Genomic DNA, 26,228 nt, shown 5'->3' on the forward strand with positions numbered 1-26,228 from the left:
GCTGCCTGTTACCGAGGCCCTGGTAATTATCGCTTTGTTATGCTCGATCGTTCGACTCGATCCGCCTTATCCACGGAATTGTTACACGACAGAGAAAATTGGTACAATGGAGATCGAAAATCGCGAGATCGCTATTTCGTTTGATAGCGACCGCTGTTTTGAGCTGAAAAGATTTTCTTATCGAGTTTGAGAACGCAGATTAATACCGTTAAGATGAGTAAGGAAGATACTGAATCTTTGAGAAAAAAAAGTTCCGACGTATCGTGAAAAGGTGACGTAGAATAGTTTAAGAAAATTAACGAAATTAGAGTTAGTTAATTTTCATCTTTTTCATCATTGCTAACGATCATTGCGATCATTATTAAAAGTTATCTTCCTTCTAATAATATATATCCTGATCCTTTAAAAACTTTCTTGGATAGTATTGATCTGTTTAATTTTTTAAGCATTTTCTAATGTTGTGAGAAAACCGTGTTATAAATGGCTTGGCTGTATTATGATCGCAAGGAAAAATATCCAAGCGATAAAACTGTTTTTCTTCACGCTTTACGATATCCTTCGCTGCATCCCTGAACAGCTGGGCTAAATCATCGCTACCTCCGGACCGTAAACCCTTTTACCCTAAATCACAAACCAGAAGATGCTAAACTTCTTTTTTAGGACCGGTAAGGGCTTTTGAAATTAACTAGACAACGTACGTAAGCTATCGAGAAATTATAATATTCGTTAACCGAATAGACGAATGGAAACGTTCAATAAACAAGCGGGTTTTAAGCTACATTGTTCCATAAGTTTCAAACATCCAGCGTGTTTCAATTTCTTGCGTTCACAATTACTGTGCGTACGATCGTCGGAGACTGTAGAACTTTTGACCAAAATATGCTATAGATTCTTATTCCAGGTTTCCACACAAATATTCACATTAAACTATTGTCGTGTTAAACTACATCAGACAAATTTTCCAAAGACAAAAATTCTCCACCCTATAATCGTGCCTCTGTATCCTTTTCCTAAATACACAGATCGTACATCCTTTTTCTGCACTCGGAAGGAAGACAAAGAAACAGCCACGAAGGATAGATCGCATCGTGTTTCTAAAACAATACAGAGAACAGAGGACAAGAATTGTCGACGGGAGATACGCAATTCCGGACAGGTGCCACACGCTGGGGCGCCCACCGTAGCCGGTTAATGGGATCTCACTGGTTTCGTCGTCTTTCTACACCCATGAACCGTTGCGATAATTGTCGCATAAAGTCGGCACATTATTGCGTTATAGGTATCCGCGGTGGTATCGCGCGATATTACGGCTGTTCCATGGGGCCACGTAATGGTGGCCCCACGCGACGTCTCGTCTCTCCGTGGAATTCCTTGCCTCCGCTCGTTGTCTCTCTAAATTGGCAAAAATAAGCGCACACGAGCGAAAGAAAAAGAACCGTCATGGGAGAAGCTTAGGACGGCTGAACGCTTAGAATGTCCGCCCCCGTCGTTTACTGTCTCTAGCTCGATAGACCGGCATTGTTTACGACTAATCATTGCGAGGAATTGTCCGTGGCGTTCGTGACAAGTTCGTAAATTTTAGTCGGCTCGTCGAACCAGGCTATGGCTTACAGACGTCAGCATCCATTCGAGATTCCAGTCGCGGTCCGTACAATCGAACGGAAGATTATTAGAAGACGACGGTTCCTTGGAGCAGAAGGATGGAGTTTGGAATGCTTTAATTGTTACTGGTGGATCCTGTAGCACTTTAGATATCGTAAATAATCATTGTTATAGTTTTGAATTTCGAATCGAGCGTTGTATCAGTTGCGAAATCAAATATCTATAGTCAATAGCAATAAATCATGTCACTGCTCAAACAGTTCTAGCCGATGTAATTCGATATAAATTCATCGTTGATATATCCCAGAACGTTATCTCCATCACACCAAGTTTAAGGGTTAACTCCAATCAACGCGTCTATTGCAAGCATTTTGGTAATCGAACTGAAGAGTATCGGAATCAGGCGACCCGTTATGATAAGATACGAAAGCTTCGAAGATTTCTAATCGGACATATATGACGAAAGTATCACGACGTCAACTAACTCTAAGGCTTTAAAAATCCACGCTAGATCAGATACGAAGCAATTTGATCGGGATTACAATAGAAATCTGATAAGGAGAAGATACGTGACGATCTATTTAGAGAGTTAGCATTTATAAGCGAGATAATCGAGTGAATCACGATTACGCACATAGATGCGTAAAGGGAAGGAAAGCTGGTTAGTTTCGGCAGGACATCGACACCGCGACGCGTAGGACGAGAACTTTTTATCTTGGGGGATCGAGCGCGTATTCGCGCGGTTTCACGCGTTGGCGGACGGCGTAGCTTTCTAAATCACTCACTGCCACTCCATACGCTCGCCACGGGCTTTCTCTCTTTTTCCTCGGCTCGTCCTCGTCTCTCATCACCACTCTCTCGCCCTCGACGCACATCGAGAGTAGTAACAATGTCCCGAATGACCGTCTATTTTCGAGTGGAGACATCGACCTCCCAGCGAATCGTAAAACCGTCAAAATGAATCCATTAAACCGGGAACAGGTACACCGACCAACTGACTAACAGCGTGGCCAGCGGGCTCGTTCCGTCGCCCCGAAGAATGCGGCAGGAATAAATCTTCCCCCGCATTTCTATATGCGAATCCGGAAGTGTTCGCTAGTGAAGGACGAAATTGAGATACACTATCTGCCATTGCATCTAAGCAAATTAGAGAGCAATATCGGAATTGCTGTAAACAGAAATCAGAAGTGCATATAAGGAATGAACATAGACAAACGAAGTGTACGAACGAAGCACCTTCTTTCTTCGCTGTTCTCTGTGCAACGAAGAAGGAGCTCTACGAATCAAAAAGCTACTTAACTGAAATACGACGTTCATGTTTCGTTATCGGTATATTTTAATAAATTGGGGAAAAATATTGAAACGACTGGAAAGAGAAATCAAAAGTTCGTATAAGAATCAGACAAATAAAACACTCGTCACTCTTGGCCTGAACGCTAACTGTGAACGGATCGGTAATAAACGCATCTTTGATTTTATATAATCATTGTACACTTTATTTCTGAGCCTTATCGTCCCATTTTATCTTACACTTATACACAAAGTAAATATAACGAGAAAAGGGAATGCTGGCTGGAGAAGTGGCTTAACACGTTTGCGACGTGATCCCCCGGTGTCGCGCTATACATTGTGTATATATACGGCTGCTCGTGACCACCGATGGTAAACTCATCCGTCAACTTTCTATACTATCTGAGATCTTAAAGTTACTAGCGAGACCCTCTATGTTGGTTATATAGTTGTTGAATAGATATGAGTTGATCAATGTGGCATTAATAAATATCCTAGCGTGGACGTCTTCCTCGTGAATCTGTTAAGTGATATATGACATTCATAATAACGCTGTATTGTCGGTACATTTAAATAAATTAGAGAAGGAAAATGAAAATGACTGAACGAGAACCAAAAGTTTCATTGTATAGAAACGAGAAATGTAACGATATAGGAGCAGAGCTACCTGCAAGGTAATCGAACGAGGATCGAAATCTTATCTGAGAATGAACGAGCGAATGAAAAACGTAACGATAGAGAAAGTCGACACGCAGGATGACTGAACAGGAATCAAAATTTCGTATGGAAATAAAAAACGTAGCGATAGAGGAAATCTAGTCGCGGTGCACCCTTCGTGCAACAAGAGAAGAGCACCGTGGACCAAGAAGCAGCTTATCTACCGGTAACGAATGGGACAAGCCGCCTTCGACCTCCTAGATGGACTTTCGTCGTAAACCGAGAGTTCAGGAATTTAGGAATTCGAAAGGTAAAAGAATCAGCCGACCAAGGGGATTAGGGATTGGGATCGAGAGATAAAGTCTGTGAAGATGATAGCACGATGCCACTGCGTAGCTCTCGCGTAATTAGCGACTTCTACGGGGCAGCTGAATGAGAAACTCGATGGTTCTCAAGGCATCGTCGAGTCTCGTACTTTTTAGATGATCGGACGTTAGTGGAGCAAGTAGATCGACCACTTGATCCATATCATTCGATCATTGGTATAAATGGAACGTTTAACAGACGTTACTGTGATAAATAAATCGAGGCGTTTGATTTAAACTAACCGATAAACCTTTCGCGTTATCTTATGAAGCCACTTAGAATTTTCAGGGACATTTCCATAGATTAGGTCGTTCCCAAATGAGAAATACACGCATCCGCAGCACTGATCCGCTATTGTTACGAGTCAACCTATTTCCGTGTCTGGTTAGCCGCTTCCTTGGAGATTACGCTTAATTCCGAGTGTAAGGCATTGTTATCGGAGAAGGACGTGGTCGAGAGGCATCCGGAGGTCCAACAAAATAGAGGCGTCCGAGTTGATCCACGACAAAATCATTGGCAGAGTGTGAAGTGAGAATTTTCATTCTTGCAAAGTCATTGATAAAAGGCTGAAGAGAAACAGGGCGATACGGTGACCGTGGAATCGTATGACCGTGGAAACTTTCCAAAGAGGAAAATCGAGATTTTGGTGTCGATGAACCAGATTGAGAACCCCTTTGGCAGAAGGGTCTCCCAGGATTCCGATGACAACGAGACTTTAGGAGGACGACCTACTTCGCTCGTTTGCATCGGACCCGAGGCGGCACGTTCTTCTTTTTTCTTTCTTCCCTGTTCCCTTCAAGACTGCCGGTAGCCGAGATGACGTAATGCAACGGGCCAATCGTTGCAAAGGGCAAAGTCCCGGGCAAGAAAGCCGGCAATGTAACTTTTCTTATTTCGCGACAGTGGACTAGGCGTGAAAAGATGAAAGAAAAAAGGAAGAGATGTTCGCGTGGACGTATATCCTCTCGAAGAAGTCTAAAATTGTATAATATCTGCAACAGTGTATTAAATACTTGAAATTTCCATTTCGATGGAAATTCGATATGGAGAACGTGAAATAGCGCGACGAGCATCGATCGCTGACGAAAAGCAGGTACGCGCTTAACCATCATCCTACCAGATAATCTTTACGGCCTGGTGTGCATGACTTTATGTATGTAGATCCGATTAAAGAAGATCGATAGATGTAAATCATGAACAATAAAGACATACCTGTTCACGTATAGGTACGCGGAAAGAGGAAAGAGGAAAAAGGAATATGAAGGAATATCGTACGATCGAATCGATTCAAATCGATCATATCCAATGGCAAGTGATCGAATTCACGGGTTATCAATTCAGTTAGAACAACTCTTACATGTCCTCTTTTGAAAAAGGTACATCCTATCATTTCCTACTCGATAGATTCAATGTGTTTATGAATGTTGGCTCTGAATGCAATAAAAGAAAACAAGGCTCGATCACCCTTGTATGAAGCGTATGTAATTAGCGAAACTCTGGGACCGCGTTAAGTATAACGCTCCAGTTGCAGCTTTTTGCTGGTCAGTTGCATCGAAATTCCGAGCAACGAGAAAAATACAAAAAACGGGGATTACACGCGGCTTTACGCGCGAACCTGCTATAAAGGAAGTAGTAAGTAACCGTAATGAACGCTCGTTCTCTGTATCGAACGGTGTTCTCTTTCGATGTAACGACGTGCGTATCGAGAAACAATTTCGAAAGATCGTCGAGTAATCGGTACGTTCGATGAGTGTCAGTCACGCGAACGATTCAAAAATCAGGAAAAAGAATCACGCCCGTTGGTCCTCTGTTATTAACGTAACACCTGTTTAGAGAAGTAGCAGGGAATTTTTCAACATGATTCGAAACCAGAAGAAAAATGTAGACTACGCGTTCGATTTGTGGATCTGTTCATGCGAGTATCGCGTGTCTTTCGATAAGACTCGCGAGTGAGATTCAATTAACGCTCGAATATTCGCCTAGTTGTCGGCAATTGTCGCCGTATGAAACAAATCCGTGAAATCTCGCGACACGGAAAGGTGTATAGATTTTTATACGTTGTAGGTATATGAATTCCAATGAAACGTGTCTCGACGATTAGCGTCAATTGCGCGAGTTACGATGGCGCGTGGTCGGCTCGACTTTGTAATTACCAGACGCATGTAAGTATATAGTGTACGTTAGACGAAAGTCGAATTCAGACCTGGGCTACTCATAAGACTCTATGTTCGTTCATATGGTCCCTGGGATCATTTTTGTAGCACTGAAAACATTGATGTAAATTTACGGAAACTGAACCGTTGCCACGCCATAAAATATTTTTAAGCCACTTTGTACATAGATCTGTATCTAAACAAGTAATGAAAAATTAAAAGTTTTCCCATATAAACCGTATAGCCAGAATCAGTGAAACGTGACATAAGTGTCGTGCGATTTATACGTGTATTATGTAGAACATATACGCAAAGGAAATTTTAATACCTTGCGGTTTTGTATATTTACATATATATTTTTAAGTATAAAGTCAACTACTTTTTCAATATGTTCACTTATTTAAAAACAAATCGCAAAAAGTTGAATATTCCCTCAGACGATCGTTAAAGTGATTACTGTCGTGAGATTCGTATACAGGGCTCATAAAAAATATTTGTGTAACAATTAATTATGTTCAAGTATATCTAATTTTCTACCATTTAACAGTATCCTCGTGCGACTACAAAAATTTAAAAGTGAGACATAGAATCTCAGAAAAAAGCATTTGAAAAATAGGCATACGTGCAAAATTCTTTTTATATCCACTTGATGAATATGTACTAACATCTAACTGAAAAAAAAATAAAAATTTGCAACCCGGACTTAATTCGTCGGGCAAACCGAAAGATTATTCGAGCAGCTTTTATATAATAACCGGTTGGGATCGGTGTAATTAACGCGGCTATGAGTGGACTCAATCAACGTTCGACAGCATCGTCGCGCTAGCGTTCGAAACTGGTTGTCAGCATTAAAGCTCGATCGTTCTCGTTCATTCATGACGCCGATCGGAAAATCCATCGATCGAAACGATGTAAAAGAGCGAACGGTAGATCGATCGACGCGATAATTTCTGCTGCACGGGCTATTCTCCGCAAAATGACGAAGGAAATCGGCGAAAAGGAAATCGCCAAGGAGAAAAAAGAATGAACTACTTTAATAAACCCTTATCGCGGTGCATGGTGGAACAGGTTGATTAGAGTCAAGTACCGATTATTTTCTCGCGGTCTCCCGATATTTAACGCCTCTCTATCGCGCGTTATCGATCGCAGGAATCTTGTATCGACACCGTCAATTCGAACCGATAATTATCGTTTGATTTGTTGTAGATACCCGCGAGGTTGATTTAGACGCCACGCTGGGCGAACCTCGAATTTCATCGTTGAATAAATCCCGGCAGTTGACAGCTGACGTCAAAGCTGAATGTCCTTCGTCGAGTAACTATGAAAAACAAAGGCGGGGGTTGTAAAAAAAAAAAAAAGAGGAATATCACAAACAGAGAAGAGAAAAAAAGGAAGGAAAGGAAAAATATGGTGACATTGCCTTACGCCTTGCCTGACGCGGTTGTTCGAACCGGTGGCAAGCAGCGGCATCAACGCTTTCGTAGAGAAACTATCGAAGATCGATACCCTTTCGCTGAAGCCTCCGGAGGCGCATGAAAGTACCTTTTAAAGGCGGTGTGTAGCACAATGGAGAGTCGCGGAGACGGAACATAAGGCGAAGAAAAACTGTCGGTAGAATATGGAGGGCCAGCGCGGCGGCGGACGAGGAGAAGAAGAAGGTGGAACAAGGCGAAGAAGTAGCAGCGGAGAGAATTTATTGCCGCGCGAGAGACCGCGGGTCCCCGAAGAGAGAAGGCCGAGCATAAGCAGTTAGGGTACCTGCACGAACAAATAACGGAGAAGTGGGAGGGCCGCGATACCTACAAATGAGGGGCGAGAGAGAGGACCTGAAAGAAAGAGAAACCTCGAGGTCCACGCCGCTCGTAACAGGTGTACCAGAGTGAATCTCGGTGGATTGCCCTCTACGCCACCTGAGCCACGTGAAACTCGGATTTACTCTTGACAGTTAATGGCATAATTTTTTCCGTCCGCCAGGTGAGGATAAGGATTAATTAAAACAGGAGAGGGATGGAAAGAAAACGCGCATGGATGAGTGGAATAACGTTCCACGTTGTTTTCGCATCGTACTCCAAGGGAACGAATAATCTCGATACGAGATAAATCTGACGTAAGATACTCCGACGGCTTAAACACCGTGCAATTTATTAAGAAAAAAAAGGGGGGAAAAAATCCCAGCTGAGAGACCATCCACGCAAAATTACTGTTTTTCGCGATTATCGGATTTTCACGAGACAGGTGTCGCCACCGATCAACGACGTAATAAAAAACGACATCGGCCAGCTCGAAATAACTTGTCAGAGGTATATACTGCACACGACCATCTTTTTGGGAACCACTGGCTGCAACAGGCCAAAGAGAACGTCGAGCGTAGTAAGCCCACTTCGAGAATCAGCAGAGTACCAAGATTCGATCGTCGATAACGACCTTCTCTCTGTCTCGCTATACACGAGCATATGTGCAACAACTCGAGGGGGTAGACTGGTCGTTCTTCATTTTCGGCCAAAGGCGCGTGTTGTTGGCGGCTATCGATATCTCGATTCGTTTTTATCCCGGCTGCATCTATCTATCTGCCCACGCATATCGGTGGTAGTTCTTCGACGTGAGAGGAAGCGAGACCAAAATCTTGTTGGCGCGCGGATCTTATAAACGCGAAAAAAAAAGAGCGGCAAGGAAATAACGTCGATGAAGAGACTCGGAAAACGAAACAACGATAGTCGGAGGAAGAAGGACGAAGACGAGATGATCGGCAACGACAGTACAGGCATTGCGGGGACTCGTTAACTCCGGTAGCCAGCCTCTTTGGCGACTTCGCGATTGCGGCAGGTATGTACACCTACTTAACGACCCGGCCCAACCCAGCTACCTGTTCGACCATAGAAAATGATCGTTTTCCTAGCGCCGGCGATCGTTCAGCGGTCGTTACGGAAGCGAGTAACCGCAACTGAGGAACAAGCACCTCTGCAATAACCGGACGAACGCGCAGTCTTCAGCATCCAAACGAAGGGAGGCCAGAAATTAACTTGGAATTACGACTATCGATCGTGAATAGAATAATGATGTTAATCGATCGAAAACGCATTTTTCACCTAACACCCATTATTTTCCTCCCTTCGTGTTCTCCTCCATCTTATATCTTGCACGTTTATTTTATACGTATTTTTCGTCGTTACACGAGGAAGATGTTGATCGATCCAAATAAACGAAGAAAGAAAGGCAGGTTCTGAGAGAACGTTCGACGATGACTCGCGCACGGAGAGCCGGCAACGTAAAGCGAAGGGTTGCACGGGATTGCACGTGTGCGAGCCGCGCGAGGCGCAGCCTCTGAAACGAGATGCGCGACCTTGAACTCGAACTCCAGGGTCGATCGATAGGCGCCACGCGCCTCTCCTGACCTATATAAACACGAGGAATTCCGGGAGAGAACGCGCCGCCGGGAAAACGTGCTCGTGACTCGTTCTCACGAGCCACACGAGACTCTTTAGTATCGTCACCCTGATCGCGAGTACATAAGAAGACGATCCTGTAATCGAATTTAACGCTTTCATAATTTGTTCATAATGAAAGACTTTGATGTCTGGCTCGGCTTTGATTCGTTTCGCGTCTTTTATGATTCTATCGCTCTATAATATCTTCTGGCGTTGGATATAACGCGAGAATTTGACATGTATGTATATTCAATGGAGTGGTAGAGAATCGAAGTCAACGATAGTAAAATTGAACGTTAAAAACGATTGTATTGATCGACACGAAAAAAAGTACGCAAGGCAAATCATTCTGTTTTGAAAGCAAAGTCAATCGCGCTTGGCAGCTAACTGGCTCGCGTGGGTGTTAATTACTCTGTTAAAATCAACTCGCGTTAGTGGGTGTATTACACGAGATCGTGAACATGAAACATCGACGGATATGAGCGAGTATCGGTTGGCTAACTTGTACGTACTACGCGTAAGGTACGCTGGTAGATACAGTTTTCGTGATTTTTTTCCCAAGTTGATACGAAACCTCCCGCGTCTCTCGATTCAACCTGTCGACTATATACCGAGCAATATGTACATAGTTTCAAGCGGCCGTCACCCGCGGTACATGTTGCAAAACGGAAATCTACGTCGATTCGATCGTAAACCTTTCGCGAATATGAAATCTCCGTACGTTCGTTTATGGGTTTGACGTGGAGATCTACACGACTGCTATGTGTAACGTGACCTGCACACGCTACTGTGCGGTTAATCATGTATTTGCAGAGTGCAATAAAGATTTGTTACACTGGCTTCGACGAAATCGTACCACGATCAGCAAATAACATCTTAATTCAAACGATAAATACAGCGACATAAAGATAAAGGAAATTTCCGATAATAACAGACAACCGAAAAGAAAAACAGTCCGTCGATAGAACAATTAATTAAATCCACACGCTAGCCAGACTCTTGTTGAAGCGGACACTTATTAACTGCAAACTACGCTCGTCGTAAAATCTGCATAATAACACGGTAGATTTAAATACCCCTTCGTTGAAGCGCGGTTTGCCTTCAAACTTGCAACATTAACAGTGGTTTTAAACGACGACAGCTTGCCGACAAAATTGTTAGTATCGAAAAATCAGACGGATTACGTGAGTTATACGGATTCGTGGTGGAGATCTATCCGTTTAGAGGCTGGCATAATTTCCTACCGGCAACAAACGAGAACGCTATTGATTTCTAGAGGAGCAGAGCACGAGACGAGATAGCCTCCGGTGTGCATCCTACCGTACAACCCAACCAACCTGCAGGCTGGCTACCGCACGGGGATGATTCACGGTCAAGGACGTCGTAACAACCCCTCCAGCTTTTCTCTGGCGCAACCCTCGCTTTCATCCACCAACGCCAGGTAATCCCTGTGTAACGCTTCACGGTACGGTTAACAACTCTATCCTCTTGCCTCTGTGCTATCGCCGCTTCCATCTTCTCGAAACTCCACCTCTTTCGCGTACGTACACCGGTAACGCGTATATACGCATCGTACGAATCGAGAGATCTGAATTTATAAATTGAGATAATAAAATGATGAAAAATATATATATGGAAATACAGGTTTTTATATCGCGGTGAGTTCACAAAAGAATATTTAAAGTTTTATCTGTTCGTAGTTTTATCGAAGTTTCGTTTTGATAGAAAGGAAGGAAACAAAATGTACGTGTCGCAGCGGAGAAAGGTGGATTAGCATAACGGTGAACGTTGACGTTGCCTCGAACGAGAAGAAACGAGAATTTATGCCACGTTTCCAGCACAGATTCACGAGGACAATAATTCGACGGTACGGCGAGTCCAAAGACGGGTCCATTCGCTCGAGGACACAGAAATCGAGAGAGAAATAGGCAGCACTTTACGCAAGCCAGTACTTTCCACATAATTCTCGTCGGAGATCGACCAGGGACAACCGGAGGATAATATATCGTCAAAAGGGATTGGTCGTGTGTTAACCAGCGTTACACCTGCGAGCCGATGAAGAAACTCCATGGCCAGCCACCTACGCGCGCTGCCTCGTCCGGGTCTTTTACCATCTGACCGACGAATTAGGTAGATAAAGATTCACACGGGCTTCGCTGTATGCTTCTACCTGTTTCCTCGACTCGTTCTTCTGCTTGTTTCGTTTATAACTTTAGATAAACTGTTGTCATCATCGCTGTATCAGATTGCGTTTTGCATTTTACCAAGTTGATATTTAGAATTTTTTATTACTATAAATATAAATGTTCGTGTAAATATCCATGTATATGGTTATTTAATTATAACTGTGTACCATGTTTATACAAATGAAGACCACAGAGGAAGAACATAATAAACTATATTTTCCATTCTTTAAAGGCTAACGGGTTTAAAAGTCAGCACGTTACTATAATTGGTATTTAATTTTCAAACTAAATAAATATTTCAGCATCCTCTTCGTAATTTAACAAATATTGCTTATCATAACGTGAAAATATTAAAAGATATTCAAACATTGAAAATATTAAAATACCAAAAAGTATTGTATATCTCAACAATTGTATCTTTGATCGAACCTAGCTTTTTTCCAGTTTTAAGTATTTTATATGAAAATATTCTTGTTTAGTCGTAAAGCGATATCAAAATAAAAAGAGTCAACAAAACTGTATTTATCATGCCCTTTTACCATGATCTTCAAATGTTTGCGATCGAATACGCGTATTTATATTTATAGATGCTGTGTAAGAAATCGTTCGTGCAAACACCCTGCACCACCTCTAACCTAAATTTCGTGGTGGGTTTTTCACCGGCTCCGCCTCATTTCACGCGGGTCAAACGTATCATTCGATCCTTTCTTCCGTCAAGACGTTGTTCAGTTCATTAGACCATTAGTCTAACAATGCAGAGTGTGTCCTTTATGTGGCGTTTATATTTGAAACGTAATAGCCACGTAGCTCTAGCGTGAACTACGAACGCGAACCAGGCTACAATTTGCATGACATATCTTTCTCTCTCTTCCCGCGATGCGTACTGTCTTTGTACACGCAGGTGACAATTCACCGCGTGTGTATCATCGTGCGAGATTTATCCTCGCGCGCGATTAGCATAATGGTTGATCATTACGACGCCGTTGTCCAATTTCCGTAGGCGTACGTTCGAAATTGCACCAGCTACGGGCCAAAGGACAAAAGATCGAGCTGATATTTGCTGCAGATCGAAACTACGATCGAGTAACGCTCCTTATAAATCTTGTATAAAGCGTATCCTATTAACTCTACTGCGTTCTTTCGAGCCAATTGTATATCTTTAACGTTGGAAAAATATCTCCAGTTCGAGCAAAGTACGATAGAATTATCATCGATGCATGATTTTTCACTTCAATCTTACGTTAAACATTTTTCGAGAATTCTTGTAAAAAGTCTTTTCAGTTTGAGAGATCAAAGCGGATTAAAATACACAAATTTAACGATCGCAGCAGGATTAATATCAAAAGAACCAACGAGTCTTCTTTGTACTGAAATAAACAGAAAACGAGAGGATTTGGAAAAAACGTCTAATTCAAAGGAAACAAATCTCAACTTGTATTTTCACAATCTTGAATTTAAATTTTAAAATCACATCCCTATCTCGAAGGAAGTACATACCAGGATTGTAAGTTCCTATAATTTCAATAAAGAGCGACAAATCGTTCTGATCCTTTTTATTTTGCTCTTGAAGCCGGTTCTCGCGTTAAACCCACTATCAAATTTCCACAAACTACCTTGATACAATCACATCTTTATATAGTCAGACACGATCCAGTTTCAACATCCTGTCCATAGCCGCGAACATACCTACAATTTACCGTAGTCTACCGAACGGGGGTCGTTAAGTCGTTAATCGGCGGCCATTACGATCGTCGTCTTTGTTATCGTCTTCGTCCTTCACAACGCGTCAACGATTGGCTACCGAGATCAGCACCGATACAGGGCTCGGTCTCATCGAATCCACACTCGAATGGAAACAACGATCGTCCTGTATTGCCTGGAAACCCAACGATCGGTATACCCGTGGGGGAACTGCAAAGACCAACAGATATGGTCGAAGCAGGTCTCGATATCGGTCTATGGGTATAGGTAAATGATCAAGTGGATGACTACAGGCGTTTGATTAACCGCGGTAGCCGAGAAATGACCAACCAGCTACCAGGCCATCGCGTCGTTCGCGCAATTACATCAAATGGATTTCCTAATTGCGATGCCGCGCTGCGCCGCGAGAGATTGATCATGTTCGACCGTGCCGCACAAACGGAACGCGTACGATTCTGATTCACCAGGTCCGAATATTTTCTTCGTCTTTTGTTTCGCTGCGTAAGTCTGCGGCCGTCAAAGAAGACATTGTATCATTGGGGTCTGGTTCAATCCGAGTTCGGTATACATTTATCGATACAATGTGAATACGTTTCGAGCTTCGACTGTCTACAAATGAAAATACAGAGCTGGATGATCGAAGATGATATCGGAATGGATAACGAATACTACTCGATACTGGATATACGTTACTCAATTCGATCTAGACGAGATTCTAGAGGATAGATTATCGAATTTTTATCGGAATACGCGATTTGGTCACGTGCGTGAGATAATAAATTCGGCAGAATTTAGCGAAGCAACGCGAGTAGAAAACACGGAAATTGAAAAAAAAAAAAAAAGAACAGTAGCGTAGATTCACATATCCATTATTCTCAATGTATGTCTCTCGATTCGCATGATCTAGGAAAAGAATCATTGAATATCTTTGGACGAACTAAATTCGCGTGTCCTAAACGAACGAATCACAAGAATAGACTTTCGCTAACGCAGGCAGACACAGGAGCGTTCGAGGAGTGCGTTGGAACGTACGGGAAACAAGAAAACTCACGACGAACGACAAGACGTGTAATCGTCTTCAGATCGGAGCCGGAGTATAATCTTATCGTGGCGATAGCGCGTACTTTAATCCTCGCTTATTCTATTTCTGTACAGTGACTGCTCCCGCGTGTCGGTGGAAGCGAGATGGCCTGGCAAGCACGATGGAAAAGGGTGAAAAGGGTGGAAGGGGAGGGAAGATTGCAGGGGCTGCGTCAGGGAGCGCACCGAAAGGCCTTGGATCTGCATAGCAAATTGGCGATCGATATACGGTCACCGTACGGCGAATCGCGCGAGCCTCGAATTAAAGCTTATAACTTTCATGTCCGGCGCAATGTATCATTATGCGCAGGGCGGCCCTGGTCTTGATGCAGCTGCCCGCATGCGGCGCGCAAACGCTGCACCGCCAGCAACCGGCGGGCGCGAATATGTGCATAAAGCACGATAAATCGTCCGCATAGATACGGATCGACGAATGACAAGTCGCCCGATGGGCGGCGCTCCGCGATCCTTTTTACACCGTGGCGACCTCTCGAGAAGATCGGTCCTCGAAGAAATTGCGCAATCGTCAGGAAACAGCGAGCGACACGTTTCTCTATCCTAGCCGAGACCCAAGAGGGAGACGAAGAGGCGAGGAGGCCCACTTCGAGAGGACAATTAGACCATTAGATCGATGGAATATACCTATGCTACAATCGCGTTGTACACGCCTGTCGCACGGATCAACTATGCACATTGCAGTAACGTGGCGCACAAAAAACACTGTCGCGCATATGTTCCCCGGCGTAAACTGTAATAATAGCTCTTCGTCGGTATTAATGATCAACGAGTTCGCGCAAGTTAGCTTGTATTGAATTGTGAATTGAGAAAAAAGAAGAAAAAAAAAAATAAACAGGGTTCGAGAGCGGTTTACGAAGTCGACGAGCAAAAACAATATTTTCTCGTAGCGGCACTACCGCCGTTCGAGGAACCACCTGGAAAGAAGCACTCGAGAAGGATCGACAAGAAACGTTCTTGTTGTTCGGCGTGTTTGCAAACGAAACCGGACAGCCGTGACACCTGACACCTGGTATACCGTCTCACTTTTTCACCCGCCGAAAGAGAAACGCTGGACTTCGTCGCTTATCGGTGTACACAGGTCCGATTAAGACAATAGAGCCTACGGTTCGCACGATTTGCGTTCCATTGGCCGCGGCACGCGTGAATAAACTTTGATTACACTCGAAGCCGATGAATACGTCACCATCGGCGATTTTCTTTCACGTGACGGGCTTTAATGCGATTACTAACGTCAATTCTAGAAATGAGTAGATATATTTCTTATCCTATACTCTATGTTATATGCGTGAACCAGCTACTGAATGAATTCAATCTACCCGATGTAATATCGAACGTAGAAAAGATAAAATAGTATCGTTGGTGCGATAAAATCAGAATAGAGATGTTATACATATATGCATTATATATAGAAGAGCATCGAATAATTCTTTTACGCACGTGAAATTCTTAAACAAGGCAATATTTAGCGAAATGCTCGCACGTTGGCAACATCGACACAAAGGATTAGCACGCGCGCGTCACGCTTAGCACGCGCATCAGAGTCACGAGCCGTGAAGGGACACGCGTAAAAGAGATTGGTCGTAGCAGATCGTTCTACGTGGCTGGGCTAACGCGCGTGTTCGCTCCACTTCCGATATTAAGCCACCCTCGCACGTGACGCTGCTACCTACGCCCGAAGATGGTTAACCCGCGACAAAAAAACTTTTTCATCGACACGTACACGCATGCACGAGTGCACAAGTGTAAACAGGTTAGCGGTGAAAAAAAAAGCAAGCGAACGAACGAACGAAAGATCCACGGTTCCATGACCACGTGAAACTTCCACGAGAGAAAAAAAAATACATAGTCATCTCGGAACGTGAGTCGCGAGAAGTTTTGATCTGTCGATGATAAAATTAAACGAGCTTATAAATTCGTTGCGACGTTATAGGACGGAAAAGGTCGTGCGTGAAAAGAGATGTTCACGCGCGTCTGCCGTAATACGCGCATCCGCTCTACTTCCGACGCTTAGCGCCGCGACGCTTCAACGAGCTCGACGCGTGGCATTAAACCGCCCTCGCACGTGACGATGAGAGGAGAGTTGTGTGACACGGATTATAAATGTGCCCGACATTGTCGTCGAGGGTGAGAAAAAACGGCTTTGATATCAATTATTGGTTATCGTATCGCTTCCACAACGTTTTCTACGTGAAATTTATTCTCCTTGGATCGTTACTTTACTAGTGTTCGATATACCCATAAAGGATAGCAAAAAACAACACTGGAAATGATTTCTCGAACAACAAGTGAGGTTACAAACATAAAGTGAAATAATCATTCAACTTTACATAAGTATATGATGTATACGAAAAACTTACATAACCTCATTGCTTGTAAAAGTGACATTCGTTGGAAGTAACTGATCGAATTGTTTACTTTCGAGAATCGGAAGGTATAAATCGACGGAGATGTACGACGTGAACCTCTCATCGGAAATTTGATAAATACGAACGATTCGTATCGGTAATTACGTTGTACAGATTTAACGATGATCATATAGCTCTGTCACATAGTCACTCGACTGATAGATAACGCGTGTATCTCGTGGCCGGCGTGGCGCACAATGTCAACGTAACGATATAAAAGAAATTCGCCTTTTATGGCTTACCCGGTGATCGTTAAAGGCTCCCGCGCATCCGATGCTTTCAAAATTCAACTCCTTCTGTTCTGACACTTAAACGTGGTGATCTAGTTGACGGTTTCGAGGTATACTTCCGACGGTAGTAATGTCACGGATCACAGAGGCAGGCACTGAACATAATTTCAAAACGAATATCGTTCGTTATCACAGTAGCGATCGTCTCCGAGCCGTCGCAACGAGTTTCTTTACACGGTCGTTAACACAACTCGGGCGGTAGATATAGACGGCTATCAAACAACAATCAACACCAATAATACCACGATGATCGATCGTAGATGGAATATCACACACAATCCACGCTGCGCCCCTGTTATCTTTCCTTTTTCGTTTTCCTATCTAAACGGCAATACAGCGGCACGACACACGTTTTTCTGTCTCTCACTACTTTAATTTCATCAAAGAAAATGGCACTACGATTTTAAAGAGGAAAAGTTCCTCGTCGATCGACGATCGATGTCGTCAAAAGCGTATCCTTTGCTCAATAAACACACACGTTCCTGCGAACGCACTTATTCCCAGTTCTGTTCGTGAGGTGCGCATAAACACGCTACGAACCGATACGTTTCGTAAACAATATACAACCAGGCACATCGAGATCACAGACTTCTTCGGTCCGTCGGTATCCAACCGATCGTGTAACTTCTCTTCTCTAAGATCACACCCCTGGCTCACCGTGTTGGTATCGTACTGTGTAAATTTTCGTACAGCGACGCTGTAAATGGATGTGAAAATTTCGATCGCGTGTACTTAACTTTTGGACGCGGTTTGCAAACGCGGTCGTCTCTCCTCTACGTACGAGATGAGAAAAAAAACTGTTTCTCTGCTTCGGTCACTCGGCGAGCGGGAAGGGGTGGTTCGCGACACGCAGCCAACTTCGTCTCTTCTTTCCTCGCGCGTTTTCTCCTATACTCTGTCGTCTAATGGTTTTGTTTGTCGTTGTCGGTATTCTCGTGCGAGTGAGGTGAATATAAGGTGAGTGCGGTGGAAAGAGAGAATCTGAGAGAGGCGTTTGCGTACATTCACATATATGACAACACACCGACCCTTCCAGTAGCGCGGTCTCGCGCCGACTGCGAGACTACGACGGCTCGCGGGTTTCACCTTCGGCCGTGTTCGACTCCCTTCGCCCCTCTCTCTTTCTACACGTGCACAGGCCGCGTCCCCACTGATTTTCGTGTGTGCGAACCTTAACTCCCCTTCTCTCCCCACTGCTCGGCCCGTGACAGCTATCCCCACCACCTTTGTTGTTCGGCCAGACTCGCCCCCCTTCGTGTTCACGTCGGCCTAACCGAGCTCAGTAGGCGCGAGGTGGGCACACGAACACTATCGTTTCCGAGTGCACCTACGAGAATTGAACCACGCCTATCCCCCTACTCTTGTTCGCGCGACCGGCCACCTCGTGCTGTTTTTACCGGCAAGGTAACCGATGACGAGACAGAGAAAGAGAATCGTGGTGGATTCGCTCGGCGGAAGAGAAGAACGAGACAGAGAGGGAAGTCTCTTTTACTGGTTTCTCTACTCGGGCCTGCCCACGCGCCGAGGATGCGTGCTTGCGCGCGCAAAAGCTCGTTGATAAGGAACACGTTGCGTTGGATGCTGAGAATCCTAAGACTCGACGGGGATCGATGCCTTCCAGACGATTTGCTCGTTCTTCTCTCCTTCTTCTTGCTGCGACGACGTGAGTAAAACAAGTAGCGTCTATTATTTATTGGCGCGTTCTTTACACGGTGCGCAACAAGTGTGCGCGCGCCGATGCGGATCACGTGACTGCTTTTTCTCCGATGACCGTTCGTAAACGTAAACTACGACGATACTGGAAAACAATTTCTCGCGGAACTGATACCGTGAAACGACTTGGAAAAAGCGGGCAAAAAATGAGCAAGCTAGAGTTCCGGTTTTTGCGAGTCTCTAGTGTTATTCATCTCGTGAAACAGGTACGGTATGTCGTTCGGTGGAACGAACCATGAAACGTATTATATATACGCGATCGTTGTAGCTCGTGCATGGTAGGCATAGCAAAGTGTTCGGCAATTTCTTTTTCTTTATTTTTCAACGTCTTGGATAAAAATGTTTAACGTGTCTCGCCTCGTCTATGACTTTCGTAAACAAAACGTCCCTTGAGATATTGACACGTGGTTAAGGTTCTAGCCACGCTTTAGACACGTGTCCTCTACGTCGAGAGTACTCGCTAAGTGGTCGCTCCGACCATTTGAATTTTTTCTAGACGCTCGTGTTTACCATCTTTTTCCTTTTCTTTCCTTTTTTTTTTCTTTTTCTTTAACGGAAGAACCGAACGACGCGACGACGACAGTCCGATACCACACGGAGAACCGTAAAGTGCAGAATACTCAAGTCGATTTATTTTAGGAACTCGTGTGCCATGAATATATTCAACGCTCGTCTACTTCCTTTTAAGCGTTACACGCAGATACCATTTGCGACGTATTAACTACGCGTTTCTATATTAATGGACGCACGACGCGACGGTCCTTCTTACCGGATAGTAGGATCCCGTTTTATTAATTCAATAAGAAGAAGAAGGAGGAATATCGGTTAGGATTAATAAAATTTCCGGTGACCCGAGTCTCGTTCGATAAATCATGATTTCCTTGTTGCACGGCCGACTGCCGTGAGACGTGTAATTTGGTAAAAAAAGTCCACAGAAAGTGGAACGTATGCTTCGTATAATTACAATGAATTGATAGGTTCGGGATGGATGAATTACCTCTCTCGTATTAGAATAATTATGCCATCTACGTCATTAGCCTTAATGAGGCGCGATCGAACCGATGCCTTCTAGGAAACTCGCACTTTCGAACCTATCTCTGCTATATTTCGCTTCCAAGCTACCCACGCTTCTTCGGCGACTGATCCGTAAAATTTAAACATACGATAATTACAGGCTCGATGCTTGGCGCGTGCATAGCTATTCATATAGCTATTCATATAGGCGCGTCATTCGCTCCGTTGTTTCCTGATTTCTTTGCCAACATCGACGTCGCGTTGACGTAACTCTTCTGTGACGTAGCTGCCTCATTCTCTACCTATACGTTTATATTTTATATCCATTGTAACTTCCTTACCACGCATCTGTCTCTTCGTGGGAAAATTGCATAGTTACGTCTCTTCCCATTGAAATATTATTGATAAGTAGATATTAATGAAATTACACGAGAAGCTATCATATTTCATACGTGGTAGGTAGATTCTTTCTGTTTTTCGTGTTATACCGGTCGAAGGGAAGCCGTGCCTTCTTTTTCTTTTTTCTTTCTCTTTTCTTATTTCGAACGACTTTCACGTCACGACGAATCCCACACGCGCATACGAGCATTGTCACGCACGCCTTCCAAGGTTTCCGAGGTTGCACCTGGGTCGAACGTGTACCCACCTTTTCCGCAAGAAAAAGATCCTTACCTAAAGGCACGCACGCACGAGATGATCCAGCTGTTTGATCTTTGCCACGTGCTCCCTTTTTATCCCGTATCTCGTCGATGGGGTGATGGCTCCTTAACGGCATCTGCGTTTACACAATTTTCACACGATTATTCAATTTCGAATCGCAAGAATCTATCGATCTTCCATCGTGTTCTGTTTACATACGTTACTTCACGGGGAATCATAGCTTTTGAGCTTTAAAGACAGAGATTGTAGGACTGGCACGATATGAAATTGAACTTTTTGAAGCTTCTAGTTTAACTTTTTGAAGCTCTTCAACTTTGAATAATTAACAATTCAGTGGTATATTTTGTTTATTCTTTTTCTACGGAAAGCAACTACGGAAGCTTGAATCGTTGTTTGGTTTAATCAGTTTCTGCCTTTCGTACACAAGACTTTTAAACATATTTATTTACAACATCTTTCAATAATGAGTTCACTTGCCTTTTCGATTCGTACATTTCTAATGAATAATATTTGACATTAAGATGATGCTCTAACTTCCTTGTCATCCTCATTTTTCGAATCACGTCTCATTCACGACTATTATATATGTGTCTACCTATATGCGTATATAGATTTAGAAATTAAAAACCTTAAAGATCAGAATCCGTACACCTCAAAATTCGCATTTAGGAAATTCTAACATTTACTGCTTCAGCCATGATCTCAATCTTCAGATTTCAAGCTTATTCTATCAACGCTATGATAATTGATAAGAAAGTAATATTTGAAGAACGAAGAAGTACGAAGACTCGCGGAAATACAACGGTAACTTAAATATCTCTAGTCACCGGTTTCCCCCCTCCCCCTTTGACCACGCAATCTCTTAATTATTTCTGGATGTCCACTTTACAGTGGCGGCGAAATTTGAGTTTTGAGAGCATTCCGTGATCATTATAGGAACTGACGTGCAAGCAGTCCGACGAAAGATGCGTTCACGTAGAATCCACACCGTAGAGGGAAGGGCCACAGGGACCCGTACAAATCCCAAAATAAATGTCATCGTGTATCATCGTGGTAACGTAATCCCGGATCGCGAAGACAAATGGCGGCAGAATACGATACGATGCACCGCGGTCGGTCGTTCGAGATGAGGAGTCTTCTCGTTCCACGTATTTACATACCGCGACGAACGAAGGTCCCTAGGACGGGGCTCTGTCCTCCTCCGAAGCCGGGGAGTCAACGCACAAAGAGGATCGAGAAGAAGGAAACGAGACGCGTGTGTCACCAATAGCGTAACGTCCATGAAGGACGGACGATGACTCGTCTCCTGGAAAACTAACAGGATCGGATTTTGAATTCACCGATAACTTCGATATTTGCATATCTAAAACAGTCAGAGAATCTAGAATAAAAAATTCTTCGTTATAATTTATTATCATAGAGAAACACTCCGAGAAGGTTAAAACTTTATATCTTCTCCTCTGTCATCTCCGAAACAATCAGACGATCTAGAATAGAAAATTCTTCGTTATAATTTATAATCATAGAGAAATAGCTCAAGAAGGTTAAAATGTTATTCTTTTTCCTCTTAAGAATTTTGTAATTTATTCCCTCGTTGCAAACAGTATTTGACAAATGATTCAAATTTTCACAGAACGAAGTAAAAATAACGTATAAGTAATGAATGGAAACTAAAGGTACATATTAGATTCTATAATAGAACGTGTTCGATTAACACCGTGAGTAGCCGCGGCCCTGCGAATGGAAAAACAAATCGGCCGGTCATGCGTCAAGATTTTAAGCAAACACGTGATGCGTCCGCACGTTCGTGCGTGTCCACGCAGCCGAGGTACCGGCCAGTGTATTAAAAAGCGCGCGCGTTTGCTCTGTCTCGAAGACCACTTCACGGCCACGTATATACCCTAGAAGAGGAGTCTAGCTCCGAGAACTCTCCTCCCGATATAGCCGAACATGTCACCGCGTCTCCTCACCTTGAGAAGGTCTTTCAAGGTTGAAAAGTCTAACGACCGACGATGGTCGAACGTGCAAATCACCCTGAACAGATCGGTCCTTCAAATATCCTACCATCACATTGTCGCTACCGAAATCGCTGTATTATGTTAATTACCGAGATACACAGGATTCATTGGCAACATCGAAAAACCAGTCGCAGATTAGCCGACACTGTAACAAGTTCTCAACATAAAAATCTTGCTAGTACGACGTTGCAACTCGGTAACGAAGACACGGTGTCCCGACCCTTTGAAAAATTAATCCTGAATTATGATACCGGCCCGGCCTAATGCGCCCTAATGCAATCGGTTCGATCGATCGAAGGACACGATAAAAATAAAAAGGGAAGAAAGGAAGAGAGAGAGAGAGAAAAAAAAAGAAATATACGAACATAATCTGTCCGCGGGTTTGTAGACTTCGGTAGTATATCAAGAACCACTTTTCCGCGACACGGTCGGTCTGGCTGCGTGGCATGGAGAGAAAAAAAGAGAGGAAAAGAAAAAGACACCCGAGAAACTCGTGGTGGAGGACAAGAGCAAGTGGAAAGCGTAGGCGGGGCGCATACCAGAGGCACCTGCTCATTTACTTTGCGGCGGCCGGTCGGCAGTCTATGGTAGGGGATCCTCATTAGGGTTTGCCCCTACCAACCTATCGCCACAACCACTACCAGATCCTGTTTGTACACGCGACGACTATAACGAGAGGGACGCGGCCGTGCCCGGCTGCCACCACTAGAACGTTTTCCTCGGTTTCTCGAGGAACGGGGCCAATTAATGGCTATCCACGGCTGGCCGCGGGGATGAATACCTTCACGACGAGAACAAGCTTGGTGGGAGTTGACGCTGTCGGAATCGCTTGAAAAAAGACACGAGTTTTCTGAGCGAGAGCTCTTGTAGCTACAAGATCCTTAATGACCGACGATCGTGTCAATAATTGTCAACCGTGAAGATTGGGAGCGAGAGCCAACGATCGTACGTGTATGTCGGGATCGTGGGGAGAAATATGTGGCATGATTGATCTCGTTTTCACGACACCAACAAGAACCAAAGTGGGTCTGTTTTTTCAGATTTCTGGCTGATAGTATTACATATATGATACTTTCCTCGTATCCTCGTTTTGAGAGATTTCTCTTGGTTAATGTTTCTTTTTGATACCAGCGAAAATTGAACAGAGACCAGGTTGTGTAAATTGGAAGAATGTCGGTCGTAACAGTGTGACAGGAGATGAATGGAGATCAAATAAAGGAGATTTGTTTCCGTGATTGATTCTCACGCGGCGGCAGATCGCGTCTGCTTTTCCTTGCCACCTGTTGCTGCTTTCGCTTACGGGACCCTCTCGCCACGATTTCCCTGTACATCCAATGAGTCATCCGTTTCATCGAGATACCACGACGTATGCAAAAACTGTTCAGGATTTTATGTCAGGGATAACCGATTGGAAGAAATCGGTTACGAGGTACCCATAGCCTTCGATAAATTGACGTTAAGTCGGTGTACGTTAAATATTAATTTACGAATACGTTCTTGACAATATCGTAATTTTAAATCTGTAACACACTTTCAAAAATATACAGAAGCGAACGTGGATGTATCGATTAAATAAAAGTTTATCGAGCCAAAGAAGCCGAACGTTTCTTTTTCGACGTGTTCTCCACCCCGTGGCATAAAACCCGTTCTACGTCGAATGTTTCAACACCTAAAGAGATTTACGAGGCGGCAAAAGGGAAGGAGAGGAAAGGACGAGAAGAAAGATTACGGTGCTCCCGAAGGAGGAAGCAAGAAGGGAAGAAAAATAGTGAAACCACAGCCACCCTCGACGGTATGGGCGTGCGCCGCAGGACCCCATGGGTCTCTCCCGTGTAAGATCTTACATAAAGATCGTCGTCCGTACACAATAATGGCCCTGGCTGCTGGCTGTCCTGTCGCCCGTATTCCCCATAACCTCTTGGACGACCGTTATGACGAGGTTCGCTGTTGCAGCTTGCCTTGTACGTTTGCTTCTCGTGTAAACCGAGCGTGTGTGTTACGTGCCTATACGTGCCTTTTAGACCCACGTCCACGTTGCACGTTGCACGTTACCGCGAAACAATGGCGCAGGAATAACGAAACCCGTAGGGGTGCGATGTAACCCTCCGTTGTCTCTATTTGTTCTCTTTCGCCCCCGGAAGAATAATGGAACCGGGAGTTATATTAAGTTACCCACTGGTCGAGGGTGTCTTTCTGCGATCACAGGTCCTTAAACGAAACCGCATTGAATCGTACAAGTCACCTTTAAACATATACTTTAATTATGTATGGAGGAAATTCTTACAATAGTGTAATATTACCATAAAATCCGTCAAGAATCGATTGATAATTTTTGATGAAAATTTAACGAAAAGGAAGGTATAGTCGAAGTTCAAGTCTTCAACTTGTGCAATTAAATCGGTCCCGACGCCAATGGCAGCGACTAGGAAAGTACAGAGAGGAGAGGTGAAGTTGAAAAAGAAAGCAACAAACACGCGACGCCTCTCCAGGTATACGTACACACAGAGAAGGAACGGGCGTTCCTTTTTGGTCACCGAAGGCATCCTGCAGCGTGACGAAATACGTTGACGGAATTGACACGTAATTGCACGCTACACTTTGATTCCGCGGCTCATAATACACTCTTATTATTAACGATTGCCCGCGGCATCGTTTCGATGGTTTCGCAACCGGAGAGCCTCCCTTTCAGCGCAACAGCAGCACAAAACGCTTCCTCGCCCCTTCCCTTCCTGCCGAACAGTTTCGCGATCCTTTCGAGACGGTATTGAAAGGAAGCCCCGAACCATCAAAGGGAACGTAAATTGTTCTGCCGTTGCGTTACGCGCTCGGTAACATCCAATAAATATTATTATCGGTGGCTTAGAGAGGCGGCGCGACGATAATATAACGCTCCGCTTTATGTCAAGAGCTGACACGGAAATTTTACGCAAATACCATACTGTAATTTAGAATAAAATTCATCTTCAACAGGTTGTAATTAATACGTCCGCTGCGTGCGACGCGAATCTGACTGTCGCTATTCATATGGTAAAAAACAAGAAGTTGTGAAAAGATATATAATAATTCATATCAAATGTAGATCACAGCGAAAAGACACGACAAGTCTCATTTTTTCTCTCTTCGTTAAATCTGCCATGGGGCTCTCTTGACAAATATTTTAGCCTTTTTAATAACCGAATAATCAAAATCAAAAGGTCATTCATATAACCATATCTTTTCTCTATAATCTCCGTAAAAATTGTACAATATAAAGCAGGTATCGAACATCAAACGCGCAGCAAACTGGTTAACCAAAAAGAAAAGAAATGAGCAAATTTAATAATTTAGAAAGTAATGGCAAATTGCTATCGTTCGAAAGAATGTGGGTTTTTGGGAGTAATTATTAGCGAGTAATATATCTTTACTATATGCACGAGTGATTGAATAATTAGACTCGATCAATTTTCATAGAATATTGTATATGTTTATTTATTCACAGATAATTGCATGAAAGACCTTTTTTTAGATCTAGTTATAGCCGAAAACAGAGGATAAACGTGATGAAAGAAGCTTGTAACAGATTAGATGGTCATTCTTGGTACACGTTTCTAAACGGTCACCAAAGTGAGCCTAACCTGGTTCGAAAGAGGTCATAAAATTCTTTATTCTCT

General features: G+C 43.7%; 2 protein-coding genes and 2 long non-coding RNA genes across 6 annotated transcripts in view; 2 read left to right on the forward strand and 2 right to left on the reverse strand.

Moving 5' to 3' along the window:
• The window catches only part of LOC139997837 (coiled-coil domain-containing protein 102A), a 331,009-nt gene that overhangs the window by 48,619 nt on the left and 256,162 nt on the right, over nt 1-26,228 (reverse strand). The window lies entirely within an intron of this gene.
• The window catches only part of Klu (zinc finger protein klumpfuss), a 70,512-nt gene that overhangs the window by 34,603 nt on the left and 9,681 nt on the right, over nt 1-26,228 (reverse strand). Inside the window, exon 1 of one of the 3 annotated variants that reach the window (XM_072022697.1) lies at nt 17,126-18,221. The exons of the other annotated variants lie outside the window; for them this stretch is intronic. The gene's annotated coding sequence lies outside the window, so the exon portion shown is untranslated. Of the gene's footprint in view, nt 1-17,125; nt 18,222-26,228 lie in introns of those variants that run through there. 3 annotated transcript variants of the gene reach the window in all.
• On the forward strand, nt 9,799-12,155 carry LOC139995951 (uncharacterized). The gene is made up of 3 exons (XR_011802095.1): nt 9,799-10,015; nt 10,770-10,934; nt 11,332-12,155. It is a non-coding gene; the product is annotated as an uncharacterized lncRNA (long non-coding RNA).
• On the forward strand, nt 21,102-22,912 carry LOC139998270 (uncharacterized). The gene is made up of 2 exons (XR_011803216.1): nt 21,102-21,364; nt 21,452-22,912. It is a non-coding gene; the product is annotated as an uncharacterized lncRNA (long non-coding RNA).

This window comes from Bombus fervidus, chromosome 2 (assembly GCF_041682495.2).
Source record: "Bombus fervidus isolate BK054 chromosome 2, iyBomFerv1, whole genome shotgun sequence".
NCBI classification, from domain to species: Eukaryota; Metazoa; Arthropoda; class Insecta; order Hymenoptera; family Apidae; genus Bombus; species Bombus fervidus.